At 36.2% G+C, this 25903-nt stretch overlaps 1 protein-coding gene across 8 annotated transcripts in view; it reads right to left on the bottom strand.

Moving 5' to 3' along the window:
• The window catches only part of ADD3 (adducin 3), a 126123-nt gene that overhangs the window by 80744 nt on the left and 19476 nt on the right, over window positions 1-25903 (bottom strand). The gene's annotated exons all lie outside the window — the stretch shown is intronic.

The raw sequence follows: 25903 nt of genomic DNA, 5'->3' as shown, positions 1-25903 counted from the left end.
ATACCCTCTAGTTCCATCCACATTGTTGCAAATGGTAAGATTTCATTATTTTTGGATGGCTGCTGGAATCCGAGTGTTCTGACATCTGTCGCTTTATTCTTAGGCAGGTGAGCTGTCATACTTTAGTTACTTAAACTTTTAGCTTCTTGGTTTTCTTAATTTGGGCTTTTCTTAGACTTATAAAATGAAAAATCATGGAAAACACTAAGTTCTTAATATTGTAAATATTTATAAAGACTCTGGACTTTAGTACTATCCCTTCAGTAAAGTATTGTGAAATTTGACCTTTTTTCAGTTTTGTTCTATTGTGATAAAATACATGTAACATAAAACTTACCCCCTTGACCAGATTTATGTTCACTGTACTAAACATTCATAATGCTGTGTATCTATCACTACATCCATCTCCACAGGTCATCTTTTCATCTTTTAAAACTGAAACTCTATACCTATTAAAGAGCAACTACTCAATTTTCCATGCCCCAGTCTCTGGCAACCACCATTCTACTTCCTGTCTCTACAATTTTTGATTCTTGAAGTATATTATGTAAGTGTAATTACTATAGTATTTGTCTTTTTGTGGCTGGCTTATTTCATTGAGCATGTTCCCAAATTTCATTTATGTTGTAGTGTACATTAGAATTCCTTTCCTTTTTAAGGCTAATGAATATTCCATTGTATGCATATACCATATTTTGCATATCCATTCATCTGTCAATGGACACTTGGGGACAACCCAGATTTCTGATGACTTCTGCCAAATACACAACACCATATTCAGCACTTAGCCCAAAATATACATATTTAATTTTCAAGTAGCACATGTAGTATTTCTGAAATTAAGGTTGTGATAAGCAGTTAAGTGGTATATGAAAAGAATGATTTACCACTGTTTTCTATATCCACACCACACCTAAATAATTCAGAACACTTGGACAAGAAGTTCGGCAGTTCAGTCATACATTGTGACTGCATCTCCTTGGATGTTTTATCACCACAGCTTATTCCTATATCTTGTCCTTCTGGTATTTCTTCCAGTTCATGTCAGTCAAGGAAGATTTCAGCAGCACTAAAACAACAGTGAGTATCACTGGGCACTCACTAGATGCTGAATACTTCATGTGCATTTAAAAACAAGAAAACTGTGGAGCACCTGCACTGCTCAGTCGGTTAAGGTCTGCCTTTAGCTCAGGTCATGATATCAGGGTTCTGGGACAGAGTGCTGCATTGGGTTTTCCTACTCAGCTGGTGGTGGGGGTCCTGTTTCTCCCTCTCCCTCTGTAATCGCTCTCAAATAAATAAATAAATAAATAAAATCGGGGGAGGGGAATGTATTAGCCCCTAAAAGATTAGCTTCCTTCCAAGGTCTTGAGCTAGTCCTATCCTATTATTTCTAACTCTAAACCTGGTGCTCCATCCACTATGCACGTATAGTAATACTAGCATTATCTGACAGCACTAAAATATTTTGTGGCTAAGAGTTATAGCTCTTAATCTTGATGCTACACTCTTGATTTCTGATAATTATAAAAATAATACACACTCATATTTACATACCACTCTCCAGACTAAGTTTTAACCAGGTATTCTTTCATACATTTTCTCCACAACATAAATAGAAACATTCCTGTTCACACTTAAAAAATAACTCCTTGTTGGGCTGCCTGGGTGGCTCAGTTAGTTAAGCATCTGCCTGCAGCTCAGGTCATGAACCCAGGCTCTCCCTGCTCAGTGCCTGAAGCCCCCTTCTCCCTCCCCTTCTCCCTCTCCCTCTGCCTGCTACTCCCCCTGCTTGAGCACTCACGTGTGCTGTCAAACAAAACCTTAAAAAAGAAAAAATCTCCTTGTATTACATATTCTGTTCTAACCTCAGTTTTTAAATTAACAATTATATAGTGGACATTTTATTCTAAGTCCATATACACAGAATGAAGTCATTCTTCAATGGCTACAGTGTATAGCCATCCCCCATTTTCAGTTTGTTTTTTTTTTTTTTAAACAAACTCTTCAGTGATGATATCCTATACATGTGACATAGCCGTATCCATATGCACACTTTTTGGAACTAGAATGTAAGGTAAATTTTTGGAAGTAGAATGTAAGGTAAATTCATGGAAATCTAACTGATGGGTCAAAAGGATAAGCACATTTAATCTCTGATAGATACTGACAAATTGCCTTCCATGAAATTTGAACTTATTAAAGTCTCCTTACCAGTGTGTAAAGTAGAACTAATGTTTCATTTACAACTTCTGTTCCAGGGGAATCTCACCCACTCTTATTTCTATACTCAGTGAAAACATTAATGCTTTAGGATAAGGAATCAGTGGTTCTATTAAGTTCACAGCAAGATTAGACTGTTAATTTAATTACCACGTGGTTTTTGTTTTGTTTTGTTTTGGTTTTTTAGTTCCAATTACTGAGTGGGTTTTGTTTTTTTTTTTTTTTTTAGGTTAGTTATATACAATAACAAGAAATCGAGCTATAAAAACATAAATAACTGAAGCATATTCTGTGATATAGGATATAAACTATACTAATTAAGTTTATATACAGAAAAACAACAGTCCAGGGTATTAGAGTATATGTACTAGATTTTAATAGAGAATTACTAGAAATATAGACATAAAACATCTCTAAACACCCAACACTGGCCTCAAAGAATCCACATGGACAGCTGATATATTGAGAAATGTTCATTAAAAAGTGAAAAGCTGAAAAAAAAAAGTGAAAAGCTGTATTATGTGCCATTATAATTTGCTACAAAAGAAATAATCACATTAAACTCAAGCAGAAATTGGCATTATTTAAATTCACCTACTTTAAAGTAAATCTAAGAGTATCCTTCTTATTACCACTGGACTAAATGCGAAAATGTAGAATGATCACTATGGTATGGTAAATTGAGTTTATTTTTCCCCCTTCTGCTATGATCTTATGCTCTCAGCCATCTGGACTGTATTTACTGTACTACCTTCTACTGTACTACTGTACTACTGTACTACTGTACTACTTTCACAGTAGTACCTTTCCTATTGTGCTTGCAGTTATTCCCAGGTGCTTTTTTCATTTTCTAAACTAGGTGTTTTGCCCACCTCAGAAAATTACTCTCATTATTTATTAACAGAATATGCTACACGTCCTTACAATATGCTATACATCCTTATGGATGTGGTTTCTTTAAGCTCTAAGGAAATTCCTCTACTCCAACTTCTCCAGCAACGCTGCCTCTGAAAGGGCCCCAGTGCGTCTGTTAATTTTCTGTGTCAACTTGACTGGCCACAGATTGCCCAGATTAAACAGTTACTTCTGGGTGTGTCTGTGAAGATGTCTCTGGATAAGATTAGCACTTGAGTTGGTGGATTAAGTAGATTGCCCTCTCCAATGTGGATGAGCATCGTGTAATCTTTTGAAAGCCTGCACAGAATAAAACACAGAGAAAGGAGGAATTCACTGTTTTCTGCCTCTTTGAGTTGGAATATTTCATCTCATCTCTTGCCCATTGGCTCTCCTGAATCTCAAGACTTCAGACTTGGACTGAATTATACCGCCAGATTTCCTGGGCTCTGGTTTGCAGATGGCAGATCATGGGACTTCTCAGCCTCCATAATCACATGAGCCAATTCCTCACAACAAATCTCTCCCCCCCCCCCCCCCCAATAAATCTCTTTTGACAGACAGACAAGTCATCCTATTGGTTGTTCCTCTGGAGGATCCTAACACAGCCCCTTTCATTTGAATTACTTGTCACTTTATTATCAAATATACATACAATGTCTGAAATGCTTTTTAAGCTAAGAAGGATAACCATTCATTTGTTTTTAATATAAACTATTTGTCAAAACAGCCATGCAAAGAAGCAGCCTGCACTTTACCCTGCCTCAGGAAGCTAATTGTTTTACCCTACACATTTGATTATCACAGACCATTAGAATGAAGCAGATATTCTACCAGCAGTGACTCTTTCCTGCTTTCCTTAAGAGGGCGGTGCCCTTAGCTCTTACCCATTTTCCAGGCTGATAAAGGGGTTCTATAAAAGATCTCTCTATAAAAACACAATGTTGGTATATTTTAAACTTTTTGGTATACTTGTAAGTAATACTGCATACGGTGAAACATCTTAAAGTACAAAAAAGGTGAAACTGTACAAAGGAGTCTAACAATGAAGTTAGTCTTCCTTCCAACCTTGAAACCCTTTATAGAATAAACTGCTTTTGCCACTTTCTTGTGATTCTTTCCATGTATCTCCTCTTACCCATTTTTATAAAAATTATAGAATCCATGCTCTTTACATCCTGCTTTGTTCCACTTTACAGCATATAGTCCATTCTATTTCAGAATGCAGAGATCTGCCTATTTTTAAAGGGTTGCATAGTAATCCATTCTATGGATATCATTTTTTACATTCCCTCATAAGAGGCATTCATATTTTACATACTTTTTTCTTTCATAATGCAGCACCAATGATATTTGAACGTACTTCTCTGCAGGTGTTTGTTAGTCTATCTCTGAGAAATCCCCAGAAGTGGGATTGTTAGGACAAAGATTATATGAAATAGTTTTTATTGTGATAAAATATACATAAGATTTATCACGTTAACCATTTAACTGTATGATTCAGTGCCATTACATATATTCACAATGTTGAATTTAACAATCCACATGCAACCATCACTACCACCTACCATCATTCTAAACAGAAACTATATACATTAATAACTACTGTTCCCTGCTCCTTGCAGTCCCTGGTAATTTCTATGTCCTGTTCTAGATATATGTACAATATTTGTCCTTCTGTACCTGGTTTATTTCTCTTAGCATATTGTTCTCAAGGTTTATCCAGGTTGTAGCATGTATCAGAATTTCATTCCTTTTAAAGGCTGGTTTATCTTCCATTGTATGTATGTATCAGATTTGTTTACCCATTTATCTGTCACTGCACACTGAGTTGCTTCCATCCTTTGGCCATTGTGAGTAATGCTGCTATGAATACTGGTGTACAAGTTTGTAAAACTGAACCCCTGCTTTCAATTCTTTAAGGTATATACCTAGAAGTGGAAGTGCTGGATCATATGGCACTTTTATGTTTAAGTTTCTGAGGAACTGAAACTGTTTTTGACAGCAGCTATACCATTTTACATTATCACCAGCAATTTCCAATATAAATATAATATAAATAACAAGTGTTATTTACCGTTTTTAATAACAGCCATCTTAATGGGCATTCAGTGGTATCTCATGGTTTTCATTTGCATTTCCCTAGTGATTAGCAGCAAGCATCTTTCCATGTGTTTACTGGCCATATGTGTATATTCTTTGGAGAAATGTCTATTCGAGTCCTATTTTTATCCATTTTTTAATTGGGTTATCTTGAGTTGTAGTTCTTCATATATTCTGGATATTGGTTATTTATCAGATATATAATTTGCAAATATTTTCTCCCATTCTGCAAATATTTCATTCTTGATAGTACTTTGTAATGCACAAAAAAGTTAATTTTTATAAAGGCCAATATATCTATTTTTTTCTCCTGTTTTCTGTGCTTTTGGTGTCATATCCAAGAAATCACTATCAAATCCAATGTCATGAAGATCTCCGCCTATGTCTTCTTTGAAGAATGTTAAGGCTTTAGCTCTTAGTTTAGGTCTTTGGTTAATTTTCAGTTATTTTTTATATATAGTAGTTTCCATTTATCTGTGGGGGATGCATTTCAGTGGATGCCTGAAACTGCAAACAGTACTGAACCTTACATGTACTATGTTATTTCCTATACATACACACCTATGATAAAACTGAATCTATAAATTACGTACAGTAAGATTAACAATTTACTAATAAAACACAATTATAATATACTGTAATAAAAGTTACATGAATGTGGTCTCCCACTCTCTTTCAAAAATATCTTATTCTACTAGTCTTCTATTGTATTTACTCCTCTTATTATGATGATGTGAGAAGTTAAAATGCCTACATGACATGAAGAAATGAGATAAATGACACAGGCAATGAACCACAGTGTTAGGCTACTACTGGCTTTCTGACCAGCCAGGAGGATCATTTGCTTCTGGACTATGGCTGACCGTAACTAAAACCCCAGAAAGCAAAAGTGAGTAAGAGATGGGGTTCAGGACTACCATATGGTGTAAGGGTTTACTTCATTCTTCTGCTTGAGGAGATCCAGTTTTCTCAGTATCATTTGTTGAAAAAGATTGTCATTTCCTTATAAAATGTTACTGGCACCCTTGTCAAAAGTTGACCATATACATGCAAGGGTTAATTTCTGGGACACTATTAATTCTGATAGTGCCACATTGCTCTCCAAAGTGTAAATACCAATTTGCACTCCTGCTAATACATGAGAACTCATATTCCATATGATTCCATATGATTCCATATCCAGAGATATTTTTGAAAGCAATAAAATATGACTTGAGACCATCTATTTCATATCATTCTTAAGTATTTTAATAAATTTATAAATATCATACTTAGGTAAATATTTTTGTAAAATGTTTTTCAAATGGGGTGTGGTTCTCATTAACTGAATATAATTTTAAAACATACTCATTTTTACCTTACCACTCCAAGATACTTCCCAAGCTGTTCTTTGGGGAATCATACAAAACTACTTTCTTAGTGAGAAATCACTGGAATTTAAAATGTTTTTTCATTTCTTTTCTAAGGCTAACTCACTAACTTTTTGCTCAGCAACTGAGTCTTTTTCCTATGGTTGTCTTTTCTGATTTTCCCAAAGATCAACAATAAACAGCATAACAAGTTTCTCTCCATTGTCCCCAAAATACAAATTAAAGATTCAAAGAATAAATAAATATTAAAAGATAGGGTTTGTACAAATTTTCACTTGTAAAATGGTTAACCATGGATCCATATAAAAACTAGGCCTCTACCCTGATTTAGAATGGAATGGGACCCAGATACACAGACTTGTAAAACGCTAGAATCTGTTCCTAATATATGTCCCCGCTTAAGAACCACCAGAACTCAACTGACATGACAACAGTATGCAGTAATTCTGTGTTACACTGTGCATTTATAAATGACTAACTTGAGGCTAAATTAGCCCAAGGTCATGTAAAAGGCTCCAAGTCCCACAACTATATAAACTTGTAAACTTAGACAAAACTGTTTAAGCCCAATATTACTTACAAGGTTGCAAAAGTATGTTAATTTGGTAAATGTCCTTTTTAAATTTTAAGCTACCTTTTGAGAGTTTAGATTTTTAAACAGATAAATGGTCTAATAATAAAAGACTCTTAATACTTCCCTAAAAGTAAATACTACATAATGAACAACACAGCTAGCTACTGTGAACTAGCTATCCTTATTATTCTGGAACATTAGGAAAGCATCTATCACCAAGTAATCACTGGATTTGAATCCCATTCTCTTACGACTACTGCTTTCCAATTAACCAACACATAAAAACTTCACTGTAGATGGGAGTTGATGTTTTTCAAAGCTTTTGATCCCTTGTCTCTAGAATTATATAAAGAGATACAATTTATACAGGTTCTTGATATAACTAATAGCTCAAAAAGGCTAAGTAGCAACAAAGGACGCTAAAACAATCTATACTTCCACCATCAGGAGCAAAGTCCTGGTGGAAACATCAACATCAGCACTCTATCTCAAACTCCATTGGAAAAAGTCCTCAAGGAAAGCAATCTGCTATGTCCCTCTGCTCTTCCTCAGGCCAGAGAGTGTTTCACAGTAGGCTTCCATCCGTGAGACTGAAGGCAAAATCCAATCCTCACTGAATGCACACAGCAAACTACTTTGAGGCATGACTATACCATACCCCCCACCCCCCCCCACACACACAGTGAATATTTTAAGTACAGCATTTTTAGAAAATAGCATTTGATAAGTAAACTTATCTAGTTCCAAAGTATAAATCACAATCACTTTCCATTTTTAATTAAGAGGTCACTATTTTTTTAATTTCATGGAAAAAATCTGAAGACTTCACTGCTTACTGTTCTGATGTATTACTACTTCTGCAGTTTACAAATTTTATTGTGAAGGAGTATACTTGTTCCCCTCTCCAAGACATTGCTAACTATCCCTGAAATAAAAATTTCCTTACTATTACTTACTAGTTGGGGATGTTCTGCTCATGTTACACAGAGGGCAGCACCTTTGTTAGACTGTAACACAAAACTTGTCTGATTCAGTGTGGAAATACTTCTGGGTTCCTTGCCAGTTCATTCTCTCAAATATCATGCAATAATACATGCAAAACATATAAATATAAAAATATATAAAATATATGCAAAATACATCAATCAAGTATGACATTCTGTAAAAACAAATATAAAATATATGACTCTTACTGTGAAGGAGCCAATGGTCTAATAGGCCAGAAGATACAGTAATACAAAATCACAAACTCTCACATAAGGTTTCCCAAAGGATATAACGAAAGTATAAAATTAATTTATAGAACCAGAAGTTTCCTTTTCCTACTGTTTAACAAATTTCATCATACCAGAATATCCTCCCTAATGCTCTCATTCTTCCTAAACCAGTAATAATCAGTCCTTCCTCTGAGCTACCAGACCCGGATCTGTACCTTCTTACCACCTCGTACTTTTAAGTACATAACATATCTTCCCCAAGTGGCGCAACATTTCTTGAGACAATCTATTTCTGATTTATCTTTGTATCCTCTCCTGTTTCGTACCAGCAAGAATTAAAATATTTACTGAATGAAGAATTTAGAACTCCTATATAATAATCTGGAAATAGCATCTTAGTTTCAAGGGATTAATGTGGCTCTTAAAAATTCCCAATCTAGGGGCACCTGGGTGGCTCGGTGGATTAAAGCCTCTGCCTTCAGCTCAGGTCATGATCCCAGGGTCCTGGGATCAATCCCTGCATGGGGCTCTATACTTGGCAGGGAGTCTGCTTCCCTTCCTCTCTCTCTGCCTGCCTCTCTGCCTACTTGTAATCTCTGTCAAATAAATAAGTAAAATCTTTAAAAAAAAATTTTTTTCCCCAATCTACTCTTGGGAAAACTTATTTCATAGAAACCTATGGTTCCAAAGGTATTATTTTCTTCCCCCTTAAAGAAAGGTTTCTTTTTACCATGTCATTCTTCCTGAGCTATTCATCCTCGGTTGCAACATAAAAATTAAAAAGTAGACTGGGTAATTTTAACCATAAAAGTGGAGTAACAGCAAATGGGCGAGTGAAGTATCTAGAAAGTTTTCAAATGCAACTTACACAGTAAAGTCCTAAGAAGACGACTAGCTATACTTAATAAGTAGGGTTATCAGAAAAAACTTAAGGGGGGACACAATTTCTTTACATGATAATATTACGACTTTCTCTAAAAACTAATTCATATATAGCTTAAAAAAATAAATATGCATTTTCTCAAAAATATAAATGTGCAGATTTTTAAAGTTCCTATTACACGATTTTAAAATATCAAAATGTTTGAGATACATCTTGCTTTCAATGCTTAAAATTATTTCAAAAAAAAAAAAACTCCTCTGGATTTAAAGGCTAAGACTACCTAAAGTAAAGTTAAAAATACTACAAGAGAAAAGAGGAAGAAGAGCAAGAAGAGAAATTCACCTGTAAAGAGGAAGCAGTTCAATGGAAAAGTGGACTGACGCAACAACTACACCAATTAAGGTCTCCAGCACGAAATCCACATACAAACAAAATTACTATGTCTTCCCCTGGGCTATTCCACAGCCTGGAAATAAGTTTTTTAAAATCAACATTCTTTTTTTTTTAAATAATTTTTTAAAAGGTTTTTATTTATTTATTTGACAGAGACACTGTGAGAGAGGGAACACAAGCAGGGGGAGCAGGAGAGGAAGAAGCAGGCTTTCTGCTGAGCAAGGAGCCCAATGTGGTGCTCTCATCCCAGGGTCCTGGGATCATGACCTGAGCCGAAGGCAGACACTTAACAACTGAGCCACCAAGGTGTCCCTCAATCAACATTCTTGACCACTGAACCAATATTAATCATTACTGGCCTAGTGGACGCAGTTTGCCAAAAAGCTAAAATACATGACAGTTCGTGAAAAACAAAAGGTGACCAAAAAAACAAAAAAACAAAAAAACAAAAGGTGACCTACTAAAGCTTCCAAGTAAAACATGTAGTCTTTTTTCTTAAAATTTTAGTAACTAGATTAACTTTAATTTAAAATCTCTAGTATAATTTTAGACAAAGAAAAAAATCAAATTATTTCATCATTAGTGGAAGCTTTCTTATAATCCACATTTGCATGTCATTCCAGAATATTTTCCTGATTTAAGAAATAGTATTTTAATTGAAATGAACTGTATTTTCCCTTTTTAAAGCACGAGGGTTTTTGTAAAAGATTTTAGGATTATTCTCAGCTCACCTAACATATACTTCAATTAACATTCCAAGTCACTTGGGCAAGACTGACTTTCACAAACACATTGCTATGAACAAAAACACTTTTGCACTAATCAAACCTCCTAAATGCCTGTGCTCTTTATCACCTCTGGCTGCCTTACCGCCACTGCCCTCACTGCCTCACCGCCACTGCCCTCACTGCCTCCCTCCCAAGAATACAGAATGTTAGTTTAAAATAACTGTTATTTAGTATAGTTGTTTAAAATCATATTTTTCTTAATGTGCTTGTGCAGAGAATAGGAAGCTGTTTTCTAATTATGGCAAGCTCTGATATAAACAATAATGCCTCTAAAAAGACAACACTATTTATAAACTACTATGGAATTCCTTACCTACAATTACCTATTGGCAAAGCACAGTTCCAAAGAATGAGGCCTCGTTTTGCAACACAATGTCAAAATCTTTGGGGAGGAGATTTTTTTAGGTAAGAAATGTAACACAAGGTCTAGGAATCCCAAGAGATTCCATGGATAAACTTCAGAAAAATTAATCTGGGATCTCTCAAATTAAAAACAAGAAATTATGTGTGTATTCTGGGTGAGTCCATAGCTTTGATCAGGTTCTCAAAGCAGCCTATGACTCCAAAAGTTCTCAAAGTGATCTAACTAGATCATGGGTTTTAAGTCTGGATTCATTTGTTCATGCCTATCAGCTGTGAGGTATCTATCACAAGTAACTAATTTTGAGATTAAGTACCCAAGTTTGTGAAGTATTTGTTTCGAAATATATACTGGAACAGTCCCAAAGTTACCTTTATATACATTTTTTCTACTATATCCTATATTTAATGTATTCAAGTATCACCTTCATGGCAATTCTGTTGTTATGCTTCATATTAACACTCAACTATTAATTTTTCTTCTATTATTCCATGCCATCTGAGATGTCTGCTTTATTTTTTTATTTTTAAAAATTTATTTTTTTGTGTGTTTTTTTTTTTTAAAGATTTTATTTATTTATTTGACAGCGAGAGAGAGAGAGAGATCATAAGTAGGCAGCTCCCCAATGTCCATAACCCCACCCCCCTCTCCCTACCCTCCTCCCCGCCCCCAGCAACCCTCAGTTTGTTTTGTGAGATTAAGAGTCTCTTACGGTTTATCTCCCTCCCTATCCCACCTTGTTTCATTTTTTTCTTTTCCTACCCCCCAAACCCCCCACGTTGCATCTCCACTTCCTCATATCAGGCCAAAGTTACCTTCATATTAATATAACTTTCATTTACTTGCATCTCTTGTATGACAGAGACAGAAAGAGCCCATAATTCAGAGCACAGCCATGGAAATGTGTTATGCATGTGAATTCCCTATGTTATATGTAATCCAGCAAAAAAAGCCTGAGAATCTCTGATTTGAACCACCCCCCCTCATTTTATAGATGAACAAATGTAGGTTCAGAAATTAGATGCCTTGTTCAGTCACAGAGGAGTCCTGGAACTTCAGTGATGTAATCTCAAGCAGTGCTGGGATTAGAATGAATGCCTACACTGGTATTTTCTGAAAAGTGGCTATAAAAAAACAATTTTATACCTTGGTATTCAATAAAGCTCCATCCTTAGAATACTTCTCTCACTCTGTACTTTCACCTTGGACAATCTCATTTGCCTCCCACAACTTCAACTATCATTTCTCCTAATTCACAAATCTGTATTTCCAGTACCATCCAACTTCTTGCTTGTAGCTCCGGATATGTATGTCCAACTGCTCACTTTACATCTCCTACTGCTATGCAAGTTTCTCAACCTTTACATGTTAAAAAAAATCAAACTCATATTACCAGCAAATTCTTCAAGGGGGAGGGGAAGGGAGAGGGAAGATACCTTCCAACCCAGTTTCTTTCTCTATGCCAAAAACTTAGTTTAAAAAAACAAAACAAAACAGACTTTTACCTCCCATATCCAGATAGTAACCATTCTTTCTGATTTTGGTATTTTTCCTGTCCATCCAAAAGTAGAAGTGTCTTCCTCTCCATCCCTAGGACTACTGGTTTATTTTAGGCACTTATTCTCTCTCTCTCACGGAATAATACTATAACGATCCTTTTTGTCTTCGACCCTTTATCCCTTCATCTACTTTCAATACTGCTGCCCAAACGAGGTTTTTAAAAAAACAAATCTGACCACATCATTCCATGTCCTATAAATCCTTCAGTGGCACCCCATTATTAAAGAATAAAGTCCAAATTCTTTAACATGGTATGTAAATGTCTCCATGATATAATCTCTGCTATAAAACTACTATCTGCTTTATACTACAAAGGAATAATGAGTACTTAAATTTGTGGTAACTACTAATTATGGATAACCATTTAAAAATTTCTGTGCAAGTATACATATATTAATTGGTATACATATTAATTGGTTAAATTGTGTATGTGCTGTGTAATCCTGCCAGTGCAATTTGTTCTGTCATGTTTCATGTAAGCTGGCTCATTAATCACCTCTTGGTCTCTGCAAAAGTTTTACATCATGTAGGAAAAACTAGTAAGAAAAGAGGGCTTCTGAGACAGTCCATAACAGAAGATAGCAGGCTTTGATGGGGACAGCAGCAGCGTGAGGGAGGAAATGGACAGAAGGAAAAAGATTCAAAAAATTTCCTAGTCTAAAAAAAACCAGTGGCAATCAAAACTAGTCTCATACCAACTGTAGCAGCAGCAGCACCTTGGAAACTTGTTAGAAATGCAAATTACTGGGCCTTACTCCAGACCTACCGCTTTAGAAAGTGTAGGGTGTGGCCCAGCAAGCCAAGGCTTAACAAACCCTCCAGGTACTTCCTGGAGGGCACTAAAATCAGGGAACCACTAACATAAAGCGATCCTGCTGACTGGCAGCGAGAGCAAAAGTCCCACTACAGGGAGCGGAGATAGAGCCCCAAGTGCAGTTCCTGTTTAGTCAGCTGGTCTCACTTGGCTTTAAAGCCTCTGATTCCATGTCTGTTGAACAGTTGCAGTGGAGAATTATCACTCTAGTCCTTAGAATTCCTCACCAAGTAGTATCTTTTAGAATAAAGACTGTTCATATTAGTCTACTCTCTATTACCTGTAACTCCTTTAAAACATGGGATGCCTACAGGGTGGGGGCTGCGGATGGAGGTGGAAAGGGAGTATCCAGGAAGAAGAGGACGTACTGAGGGGACAGACTCACTGAAGAAAGAAACCCTATGGATGAGATAAACTACCTTTTGTTCCACAAGAGTAAGTGTTAAGGATCTCATACTAATATAACACACAAGGAAAAAAATGTTTATTTTATATTTTGGTATAAAAGAATCCTTCCCTTAAATCCATCTGGGGTTTGACAGTCTAGTCATAAACACTACTTAGCATTAAACATGCCATTTTTATTCAGCAAATGGCAAGCCAAAGCTAACAGACACGCGGTCTTCCAAATACAACTGAAAATAAAATATTATCTCATGGTTTGGTTTGGCAGTTAATGGTAGGAACTTTTTCTGGTAGGAGACTGTATTTATACATTACACGTCCCAAAACCTGAAACATGGCTGGCTAAACTTTTTTAGTTTAACTGAATTTATGCACTGGCTCACAATTAGAAGACTGAATATATTTAGTATTTTCTATTACTCACAATATGACACAATTTTCTAATTTTCCAACCCGGGGATGATTCAAGAACCACATTTAACTGTAACATTAAAAAAAATAAATAAAAACCCCAAATATCATGTTTAAGGAATTCATGGAAAGCAAAGAAATGCCTAAAATCCTTAATATATTCAAGTTAGAGAATATAAATAGTAAGCTCTGGTACAGTGAAGTAATTTGTTTATCCTTAGAGTGCCACTGTCTTAGTTGATAGCCTTAAAACCTTGTTTCACAGAATTACATGGCAGTATCTTCAGTTATTGAAATCTTTGGTTTTCCTTTCAGTTCAAATGAAAACAGCCTATTGCTACTAAAACATCTCTTTACTAGTTGAACCTAAAACAATTACATTTTATTTTAATCTTGAAAAATATATATAAATTAGAAAATAGCTTGTTAGAGAAATTATCTGGCCTATCAAAAGTCAATGTAGGGCACCTGGGTGGCTCAGTGGGTTAAGCCACTGCCTTCGGCTCAGGTCATGATCTCCGGGTCCTGGGACTGAGTCCCACATCGGGCTCTCTGTTCAGCAGGGAGCCTGCTTCCCTCTCTCTCTCTCTCTGCCTGCCTCTCTGCCTACTTGTGATCTCTCTCTGTCAAATAAATAAATAAAATCTTTAAAAAAAAGTCAATATAAATTTTTAAATATAAAAAAAGTTATATTCACAAAAAGCATCAAAATATCCCCAAAAGATAATATCAGTTTAAAGACATGAACTGAAATGAAATGAACATTTCTATGTAAAATTGTGCTGTAATATTGGTTTTAAAATGAAACTTACAAGCATTGTATCTCCCAACCCAAGATATCTGTAACTGTCAAATAAAATAATTGTGATTTTTGTTTAAAAAATAAAAGAGTAATCACAAAAATTCCAAAATCTAATCCCAACCCAAGATATCCGTAACTGTCAAATAAAATAATTGCGATTTTTGTTTAAAAAATAAAAGAGTAATCACAAAAATTCCGAAATCTAACACATAACTTTAAGGGCTTTGTTTTCCCCCAAGTACATTCTAAGAAACAGAGTTCCACAGGATATTAAGACATTTTATTAGAGTGACTGATATGTCACTCTAATGTTCAGTTAGTCTGGTCTATGGGACATTTAATTTGAAATACACTGAGGGTTTTTTAAGATTTTATTTATTGGACACAGAGAGAGAGAGAGATCACAAGTAGGCAGGTGGGGGGAGGGAGGAAACAGGCTCCCTGCCAAGCAGAGAGCCAGATGTGGGGCTCAATCCCAGGACCCTGAGACTATAACCTGAGCCGAAGGCAGAGACTTAACCCACTGAGCCACACAGGCACCCCTGTTTTGTTTTGTTTTAAAGATAAACTCAGTACCTGGCAATATTTCTCAGTCTCTGCTATGCTAATGTGCTTTATGAACCTTTAAGAGTAAAGAAAGTAGTTTTCCAAACATATTTGAAACTATTTTTTCTGGGTTATCTCTTAAAACTACTGTTCTTAAGAACACTGTGTGGGAAATGTTACCCTGGGGCACGAGGCTTCTAATATGAAAATGACAAAGTATTAGACTTATATGGGGTTAATTTTGAGGTTAAGAAGGTATGGTGTTTGCATTCGTTTTCATTTGTGCCAACTGGTCTTTGATTCAGCCTATCTACCTGCTCACCTTAATGGAGTATTAGTTTTGAGCTCATTCTATACAGAAACTTGCCTGAATATATTAGGCTTAATTCATCTGCATTCAGATCTTTCTTGTTCCAAGAGAGTAAGAGGGAAGCAAGTTATGAATGCAGGAAATTTGCAAAATAGAAATGAAAAACAATACAATACAAAGATTACTGTCACTGTTTTTCATTATTTACAAAATGCATTTAGTATTTGCACTATATGTTACAATGTTTATACTATATACATTTTAACATAGCACATGCAAATTTAAAATAAAAAATTAACATATTTTTAATTATATTTCAAGAATACCGCGGCTGCTATGAATTCCCCAGAAACGGGCTCATCTGATTAGTACGACTGATCTGCCAGCTGGATGGATCCCAAGTAAATTTCAAACTGGCATTTGGCAAAATATCCCTGTACCCAGCATTTTACACAGAACATAAATTAAAGATGCACTCTAGAATTGCCCTGAGAACCAAGCAATTGTACAGTAACATGAATATATTCAACTTATCCTTTTTATGCTAAATTTGCTAGCTGAGCAGTTTAAATAATACTTAAAATTCTGTGCCTGAATTCTGCTTACATTTATTCTGTATTAGTTCGTTGGCATCTAACACTGGATTAGGAAAGACTGCCATCCGGTAGTTATAGCAACCTTTTACTAACTTGGTCGGAAGTTGAAGACCGTAAGCCTCAAAGAAATGCAAACCAGGTTTACTACTATGAATATATCAAAACCTTTTTTTAAAAAAATAGTCATTCAATAGGGCCTTTCATTTTAGAGAAACACCGTGTGTGCTTGCACGCTCACACATTATATAATCAACTTACAAAGGTCTAGTTTTAAAAGGGGTTAAAGGGATGATTAAATAAGCAATTAGGTCCACACTCCCTTCACCCACAAGGCTGCCACTGTCCCTTTGATAAAGCCTAGGGATGAGAGCCAAATTGCCCTATTTAAATTGGCCATTTAACTCTAACCTCCCTTCATCACATGGGGGTACATATTTTTTCCTCTGAAAGAAGTTTCAGGAGAGCAATACTTCAGATGAAGTAAATAACAATATAAAAACAGTAACAACATGTATAGAGCGTATGAGCACACAGTAAAGGTTTTCAAACTCATCACGATCTTGTATCACGAAGGAATGCCAGAGAGGTAGAACAATGATTATCTTCTACTCTATAATTTCCTAAGGTTATCCTAGTTATGGAAATGTTAGAGCAGGGAAAATCTAATCCACATTATCTAGTTAGAAATTTTATTTTCTTCTTAACTATATATCACAGCTTCTTTCCTGAAATAGTATTTTTACAACTTTACACTTCACATGGTTTTTAGTATTATAAATGTGTGTGTGTGTGTGTGTGTGTGTATAAAAAGCCTTTCACTTTGAACTTGTTCAAACTTTCCTGCAGCCCAGCTTGTCTAGTTTTACTCCTTGAACCTCTTTGTTCTTCCTTTGCTCTCCATATCTTCCCAAAGTCACCCACACTTGCTTGAGCCTGAATGAAAGCAGCAGTGTGTAAATGCAGAATCCAGCCATCCGGGACACTCACAAATTGTGATTACATCTACTCCAATTTGCAGACTAGCAAGCCAACACATGGACCATTTCCCCATGCTCTCATTCTAAATGCAACAATGTCAAGGACATAGCCATTAAGAGATGACCTAGGATTATTCAAGACTTATCCAGCTCAATACGCTTATTCTATCCCATTATTTTACTTCAACCCTCTTTGTCTATAAAAAGCCCTTTCCTTATATGGTCAGTCTTTGAAGTCTCAGATTTGATATTCCTGGCATTTAGAGAAGGAGACTCTTCTCTATCTCTTCTTGAAGGCATCTGAAACATTCTTTGCTGACTGATTTTCAAGGTGGGAGAGATGTTCTTTCACAGGAGGCTTTTAGATTATTGATCCTGCACAACGGGCTGTCACTAAGCTGAAGTCTCTTCATTATGTTTGAGCCACTCACTAGGTACTAGCATGGGGAAACACTAGTACTAGCATGGGGAAACGGGGAGGGGCATTCAAGTTGTTCGCCAAGAAAAAAAGCATCTAACACCATGTGGTAAGAGACCCCTTTATATACAGCATTCTGCTTCATTCTAAAGGACTGTCACATAGTTAACAGAAAACACAATGAGAGCATAATATAGCAGAAAGAACAATGGCTCTAGAATCAGACAGACATGGGCTGGAAATCTTGATTCTGCTACTTGCTAGCTGACCCAGGGCGAAGTCAGAATGTATCTGAATCTCTTTCTTCAATTTATAGTGTCAATCTCGAAGAACTGATGTGAGGATTCAAGATTTTATGTGAAGTACCTGGCCCGGTATCTAGTATATGGCAGGTCCCAATAAACAGTAGCATAAAAAGTTGTTTTTTAAATCACCTGTCTTCAAGAAACAGCTAGTCAAGAGTTAGTAATCACTAGAGGTAGCAGGCAGAGTAACTTAAAAAAAAATGTATCTCACAAAAAAAAAATCTATATATCGCTCTTCTAGATTGGGAATTAGAGAAGGAGAGGTAGTAGCTGCTTGTGCGCAATAGTTCTCAAAAGAGCACTGTAATACAAAGTGGCTAAGCCAAGTCTGCTGGAATAGCTACAGCTAAGGTTTTCTGAGGGAGCATTTCCCTGAACCTCTAATAAGCTCCTAACAGAAAGAATACAACATAAATTCTCTTATCTTTTTAACAGTATTTTCTAGTAGAAACTTAGTGTAAGCCACAGCTGTTTTTAAATATTCTAGTAGCTGCATTTAAAAAAAGGTGAAATTAATTTTAATAGTTCTTTTAACATAATATATCAAATTATTTCAACATAAATATTAAAAATTGACTTACTTTTCCTTGTAGTAAATCTTGGAAATTTAATATATATTTTACACATAACATCTCAATTAAGTCCACCGACATTTCAAATGTTCAATAGCCACATGTAGCTAGTATACTGAACAGTGAGTTCGTATTTGAACAGTGGGTCTCTACAACCCTTGCATCAAGCCTGCACCTAGGCCAACTCTGCCCTCATCCTTGTTGTTCTACTATTCTACTAGGGACCCTAAAAGCTTTGTTAGAAGATCTCACTTTCAAAATGTAAACATCAGCTGACATTTCAACAGGGATTATGTGACACAAATTAGCCACCTGGGAAGTCAAGAAGGAAAAATAAAAGGGGGGTGCCATGAAGGGAATCTTAAAGAAACCAAAGACATGTTTTGTGTAGATCACAGGTTAGCTCAGACCAATGCCAGGTAAAATCACCTCACAAATCCCTTCTAGGTTGTCAAACCCCAGATTACTATAAGATACCTGTGTATCAAAAGCTGGCACAGTCAGCCATGACAAACAAATACACAGTATATAACTAGTAACAGCTGTTGGGAGCTGTAAGACATTGGTACAGGAATGTCAATCGTATCAATCAACACCACTTCTCCATTACCCATTAGTAGAGTCATTCCAATCAGGCCAGCACCTTTAAAACTCCACAAACCTGAAAGAACTTTTAGTAAATAAGACCTCTGTAAGGGGTCATTAGAATAATGTAAAAGTCTGAACAATTTTTAATTTTTTTATTTTTATTTTTTAAAGATTTTATTTATTTATTTGACAGAGAGAGATCACAAGCAGACAGAGAGGCAGGCAGAGAGAGAGAGGGAAGCAGGCTCGCTGCCGAGCAGAGAGCCCGATACAGGACTCGATCCCAGGACCCTGAGATCATGACCTGAGCCGAAGGCAGCGGCTTAACCCAATGAGCCACCCAGGCGCCCCTGAACAATTTTTAAATGGTGATAAATAATCCTTTCTTCCGGAGGTATTGTGATAACTCATGCATTTGGACAATTACGCCCTCCGTTAAGTTTGTTTAAAGCTCAACTCTAACTGTAAACAACTTTCAATCAGGTAAGAAAAGTCTGTGTCATATGGTTTTGCTTTTTTGCAATTCAAAGTCTTTCAGAGTATGTAATGTAAAGTGCAACCAGATGCTGTTGGCAAAGAACTGGATTTTCAAATGTGACCGATTTCCAAGAACATTACCACAGATGTGGCCTACACATTGGGTGAGTATAAAGCTTGGAAGAGTTCATATCTAATCTAATCACCTATTTAGAACTCTCCATGCTTTCCCACATTTCAGTGATGTTTCAAATTTTCAGAGTAAATTTCTCAAAATGCAGAGCAAATCACAAATACATGTATGATATAAAAACTGCCTCCTCCTAAATAGACTCAGGACACACCATACAGATAATGTATCATAAAAAACTCCCATTCTATCCAAATATACGAATTGATGTTAATGCCTGAACAAGAACTATACGTCACTTGCATTAGAATTCAGAGCTTGGTCACTGAATGACACTTTTTTCTTCCATTTAGGAAAGTTTTCCTAAGTTCCAGTTACTACAAAAATGTACAATCATCACTAACCTATTACCCTGTAGACTAGCTTTCAAAGTAGGTTCAAAACACGTCTAAATTCAAAAACTGCATTTGTATCTCGGAAAAGATAAGAAGAAGTATCTTTGATAACTGAGATTTTTCTCTTAAACAGGTGAAATTTAGAAACACATACAGATGCCATGTTAACTGATTAATAGGATAAGTGTAAGGAAATAAAATTAAATGGCAAAAATCATTTCTTAGTATTTAAACATACAAAGGATGAACTATTTCACATCAGTTACTTTCTGAAACTTTCAGATAAGGGTCCTGAACTAAAATCTCAATTAACCACAAAGCTTAGAAACTAGTTTGTTGGGAGGCCTGGGGGGGCCCAGTCAGTTGAGCCGCTGCCTTCAGCTCAGGATCCCAGGGTCCTGGGATGGAGTCCCACTTTGGGCTCCTTGCTCCATGGGGAACGCGCTTCTCCCTCCACCTCTGCCTGCCACACGCACTAAGACAAATAAATAAATAAATAAAATCTTAAAAAAAAAAAAAAGAAACTAGCTTGTTTCGGACAAACACTGAACTATAGTCAATTTAGTAAACTGGCTATGTTTCTTTAATATATTACCAAGATTCATTTTAGGCATGCCTCCTTCCTGCTTCCTTTTCTCCCAAACAGGGATTTGGAAGTGGTAGATGAAAGTAAGCAACAATCATTTATTCAAAACAAACCTACTGAGTGCCTTACATGTACCAGAATACACATATTTTACATGTCTTCTTATTTAATCCTCAAAGCAACCTAAGAGATAGATATTGTTATCCCAATTCTACATAGGAATAAAGTAAGAAGGTTCAGAGAAGTTAAGTAACTTGCTCAAGATCAGCAGGATTTTAAGTCAGGTCTTATTTTTCCTACCCTGCACTAACTCTTCCCTTTCTATTCCAGCTTGCCTCACTTAAGCTCAACAAACATAACCTGCCCTCTTAAGTTCTCATTCAATAATATGTGCATTTCTTTAGCATACTAGTTTTTGGTTATCACATTATAAAGGGAAAAAATGGCTAAAATTGAGGACCAAGAATGATTTTTTTAAATCTCAAAAGTGTTCTATTTTCCATTAAATTATAGAAGAATATAATAGAGATGGCTAGAATCCCTCAAACAGATTTCTACTGGGAGAATCCTCAACACTAATGTAGGACAAAGGAAAGATAAACTAGTGCTGTGCTGCCCAATTTGTTAGACACCAGTTATATGTGATTACTGAGTACTTGCAATGTGACTAGTCTAAATTGAGATGTGCCATAGTGTAAAATACACACAAATGTATAAAGAAGAGCAAAATATTTCATTAACTTTTTATACTGATTACATGTTGAAATACTTTAAATAAATTGAATAAAATTTTAATGAAGTATAAACAATATATTTCCAAAATCTCATTTAATTCTTTTTTTAATAACATGGCTACTTGAAAATGTAAAACTATGTATGTATTTGGGGGAGAGGACAGCAGCATTCTAAGGCCTTCCTATGACTACACAGATAGTTTGTACATAAGGCATCCACCTGTACAAACACCATCCCTGAAGAGAAGGCCCAAACCCTTACAATTAAACCTCTTAAAAGAAAAGATAGGGAGCTATCCAAAGAAAAACACTCTGGGAAAATTCACGTAATTATTCTGATCAGAAGGTGGCTCAGTGGGTTAAGCCACTGCCTTCGGCTCAGGTCATGATCTCAGGGTCCTGGGATCGAGTCCCGCATCGGGCTCTCTGCTCAGCAGGGAGCCTGCTTCCCTCTCTCTCTCTGTCTCTGCCTGCCTCTCTATCTACTTGTGATCTCTCTCTGTCAAATAAATAAAAAAAAAAAAAAAAAAAAAAAAAAAAAGAAATGGCAAATAAATGTTAATTCTTACAGTAATAAGCCAAATGAACGAAGCCTTCTCTCCCACATACACTCTCCAAAATCTTAAAAGCATTCTTTCCAACTTTCAATTTCATATACTTTCATGAACATACTTATCTTTATTGCTCAAGAATTGGGCAGGATATTATCAGGGCCTTTATTCCAAATATTGATTCTAAGCATACCAGACCACAGAAGATCTAGAAGTCAATGTACACTGACTTTAGGACACACCTACAAGTTACTGCTTCCAATACAGCCCTGAAATCCATTTGTATTCTTAATCATTTGATCTTCTTTCATTAGAGGACCCCAGGAATTTCAGGAAATTGAAGTTTCTATTAATCAATGTTTTATTCTCTATAGACCAAAATCTCAGGAAAAAGTACCAATAGAAACTTAAAAAAAAAAAGAATTAACTTAAATATTACATGGTTTTTATAAAAACTAATTTACAAGGTTTTAAATTACAAATATTGCCACCATTCACCATGTAAGACAACACGGATTGACCCAGAGGGTATTACGCTAAGTGAAATAAGTAGGACAGAAAGACAAAAGTCATTATGATTCTACTGGTAAGTGGAATATAAAAACAAAGAAAACCCCACAAATTCTGTCACCACAAAACACAGCTAGCACCCAGCTAGTACCCAAAGTTTACAATTAACTTATTAAAACACTGAATTCAAAGTTCTCCAGTAAGTACCTCTACCTTGTACCTATTCCTATTAAAATTGATTTAAAAACAGATTGAAAGACATCTTAAATACTCACAGTAAAGTAAAAAACAATTACATTTTATTTAGACCCCAGCCATAATAATGAATCGTTTTAGTTCATCAGAAGGATTATTGAAGGCTTTGAAAAAAACCAAGCCATCTTGCAAATTACCTTCTAAAACTGTCATAAAACCAAATGTTATAGCAAAACATGAAAAAAAATCAAAACAAATCTGATAAATTCCATTTCTAAGTCCCTGGTATGATGCAACATTGATAAAACTAAAAATCTTGATAAATGAGTTCATCACAAAATTAGATTAAAACACTAACATTTCCAATATGACAGATTTCTTCCTTCACTGTGTTGTATATTGGTTTGTTATGATTTCAAATCCACTTGTTTAGGACTTAAGTGAAGTTGTTTTGATCTAAGGATGAATCTGTTTATACCGAGGAATCTGCATTGGGATGTTGTCATCGACATCTGTTGTTGATGAGCATTTCCTAGCTCAACTGTTGACAGGCACTGCTGGCGACTTATGGATAAGATCATATGGAAGAACAGCCATGACGCAATGGACATTTAAACTTTAAATACCAAGAATTTGTGAGGACTTACCAAGAATGTTTGGTGTGGACAGGGCTACTCTTTGCTGATCTAAATAGCTCTCTGGAGATCAAGACACTTGGTCAACAGTGGTATTAAACCATGCAGCAGTCTCAGGAAGAGAAGGGTTATCCGTCCCTGCTTTGGCAAGGTTACTCCTCATAGCCACTGGTGTAAATCATGTAATGGTCCATGGAGTAATAACCTTCAAAGTAATAACTACTTTGCTGCCAATACTGGTGCCATCACCAACTAGCCACATGCCCCAGAAGTGAGGAACTAAGCCAGCAGCTAATACCCAAGTTTTTGTTGGAAGGACTGACTGTACCAAGAACCAACTCATAGAAAGGTACACCTCAACTAAATTTGGACTCTATTATATCTTTTGCCTCCCCTTTGCATGGAATAGTGTAACTGATCTATCACTGGTTTTGGAGTAGGTTATTTCCTTATTGGCTAATTAAGAGACATCCTGTATGCTATTGGCTTGTGAAATATTATAATTCCTGCAGTGAACCTATGTTCAATTATTAGCAAAGATAATCTTAGTCTCGGAGCATAATTTGCCTCAAACAAACACTGTGCCTTATGTAATGGCCCACTTAGTTGAAAATAATGGAAAACTGGGGCCATAAATCCTATAATCTATTTTACTCAAATGACCTAAAACTTTCCCTTGTCTTTGGAGTGTGGGACTGTTTCTCATTTAAATATGTTCTTTTCCAAAAGGGGGAGGGGGAGTCAAAGCAGCTAAATACATCTAGTTTGAATTTTCAATATAATGTTCCTAAACATGTCAGAAACATTTACTATGTACATGACTGGCTTCAGTGTTAAACATACTAAAACTGGAACAATACACAGAAGATCAGCATAGTTTTTTGTCAAAATAACAAGAAACTGTATGACACATTCCTGAGTCTTTTTAAACTTCAAAAAACTTTTCCTAATTCAATTAAAAATTTAAAAAAACAAAACAAAGACAGGTACCAACTTTTTCCTGAAATGCAGCTTCAGATCACTGAGAGATGGTGAGGTCTCTCTCATCCTGTCTAAATCCTGCTTGAGAAAAGATCAAGTGGTATTCTAGTGAACTCCCTTACCCCAGAATTGCACGAATGGGTTAAGATTGCTGGTAAAGTCCAAAAGTAGAAAAGGCCCTGGACTGAGAGTCTCTAAAACAGCTGTGGGTTCGGATTAGCCACAAGGAACATTATCTTTAATGTGCCACTTAGCTCAACCAGCCCAAGTCCTTCATCTATAAAATAAGGTAGGGGGTTCCCAAATTCTATACATCTAGATTCCATCCCCCACTTTACTCCAAATGCCTCTCCAAACTTTAAAAATTTAGAGAATTCCCACTTCCAAACATTAATGGAAAGTCTAAATGATTCACACAAAGGCAGAATTTCAGCATCCAAAGAGACCTGCAAACCTGGAGAGCTCCCACTTCTATTAGTGGGGAAACTTCCTTTTTATTGGGTCATGAAGGCAGAGGTCAGCTAGCTCCACTTTGCAGATTTCCACTTCTTCCATTATCAAACTCCCTCTCCAACCCACCAACACATAATTCACACCGCCAAGGAGTATGAGGCTACAGTACTTCCACTTTAAAATATGAATTAGGGGTACCTGGGCAGCTCAGCTGATTAACCATCTGGCTCAGGTCTGATCTCAGGGTCTTGGGATCCTGGGATTGAGCCCCAAGTCTGCTTAGGATTCTTTCTTTCCCTCTGCGCACCCCCCATCCCGCCACCACACTCTCTCATGCGCAGCACTCTCTCAAATAAATAAATCTTCAATATATGAATTAAAGGCTATAGGTTCTGTGCCCCTTGTCTCAACTCCAGGGCCTTGACTGCCAATCATAACTTTTGCTGCATGATACAGATCTGTACACAGTTTCAAATTACAGTGTTGATAAGGTATAAAAATACATTTTGTATTACCTGAAACCCTTCTATTTAAATAATTTTTCTGATCTAAGACTATAGGAGGGGGTGGGGAATTACTGTTTAATGGGTATAAAGTTTCAATGTTGCAAGATGAAGAGTTCTCGATATGGAAGGTGATGGTGGTTATGCAATATTATCACTGAACTACACCTTTAAAAATGGGTAAGATGGTAAATTTTATTTGGAATACAGCAGACACACAGGACTCCTAGATGGCATCAATTGTACCAATGAAGAGGAAATTGATGGATGTTAAAATAGGGAAGTTGGTAAGCTGGATACTCATGGGGGATTTTGTCCCTTAAGGTGCCCGAAGGGTTTTAGAGAGGTTACTACCAGTATTACAAGTATGTTAATGTGAAAAAAGGGAGCATTGCTGGGCTTTCTATGGTCCAGGCAGATTATGTGCTGTTCAACTACTGTCTTTCTTAATAAGGTATTCAAACCAGAGTGTCTAAGTGAGCACTGAAGAGGGTACAGTGTAGAGGGTGGCCTGGCACCCCTTATTGAGGAACTGAATCACTGCTGAAGCCTTTCATACCCTAACTGAGAATTAACACCCAATAGAAGATTACTGGTACAAAAATAAATAAATTGGAAATTTTAAAAAGAACCCCCCCCCCGG

This window comes from Meles meles, chromosome 13 (genome assembly GCF_922984935.1).
Source record: "Meles meles chromosome 13, mMelMel3.1 paternal haplotype, whole genome shotgun sequence".
Taxonomy (NCBI): Eukaryota; Metazoa; Chordata; class Mammalia; order Carnivora; family Mustelidae; genus Meles; species Meles meles.
Note: the sequence above shows the minus strand (reverse complement) of the source record. Positions and strands in the feature narration are given on the sequence as shown.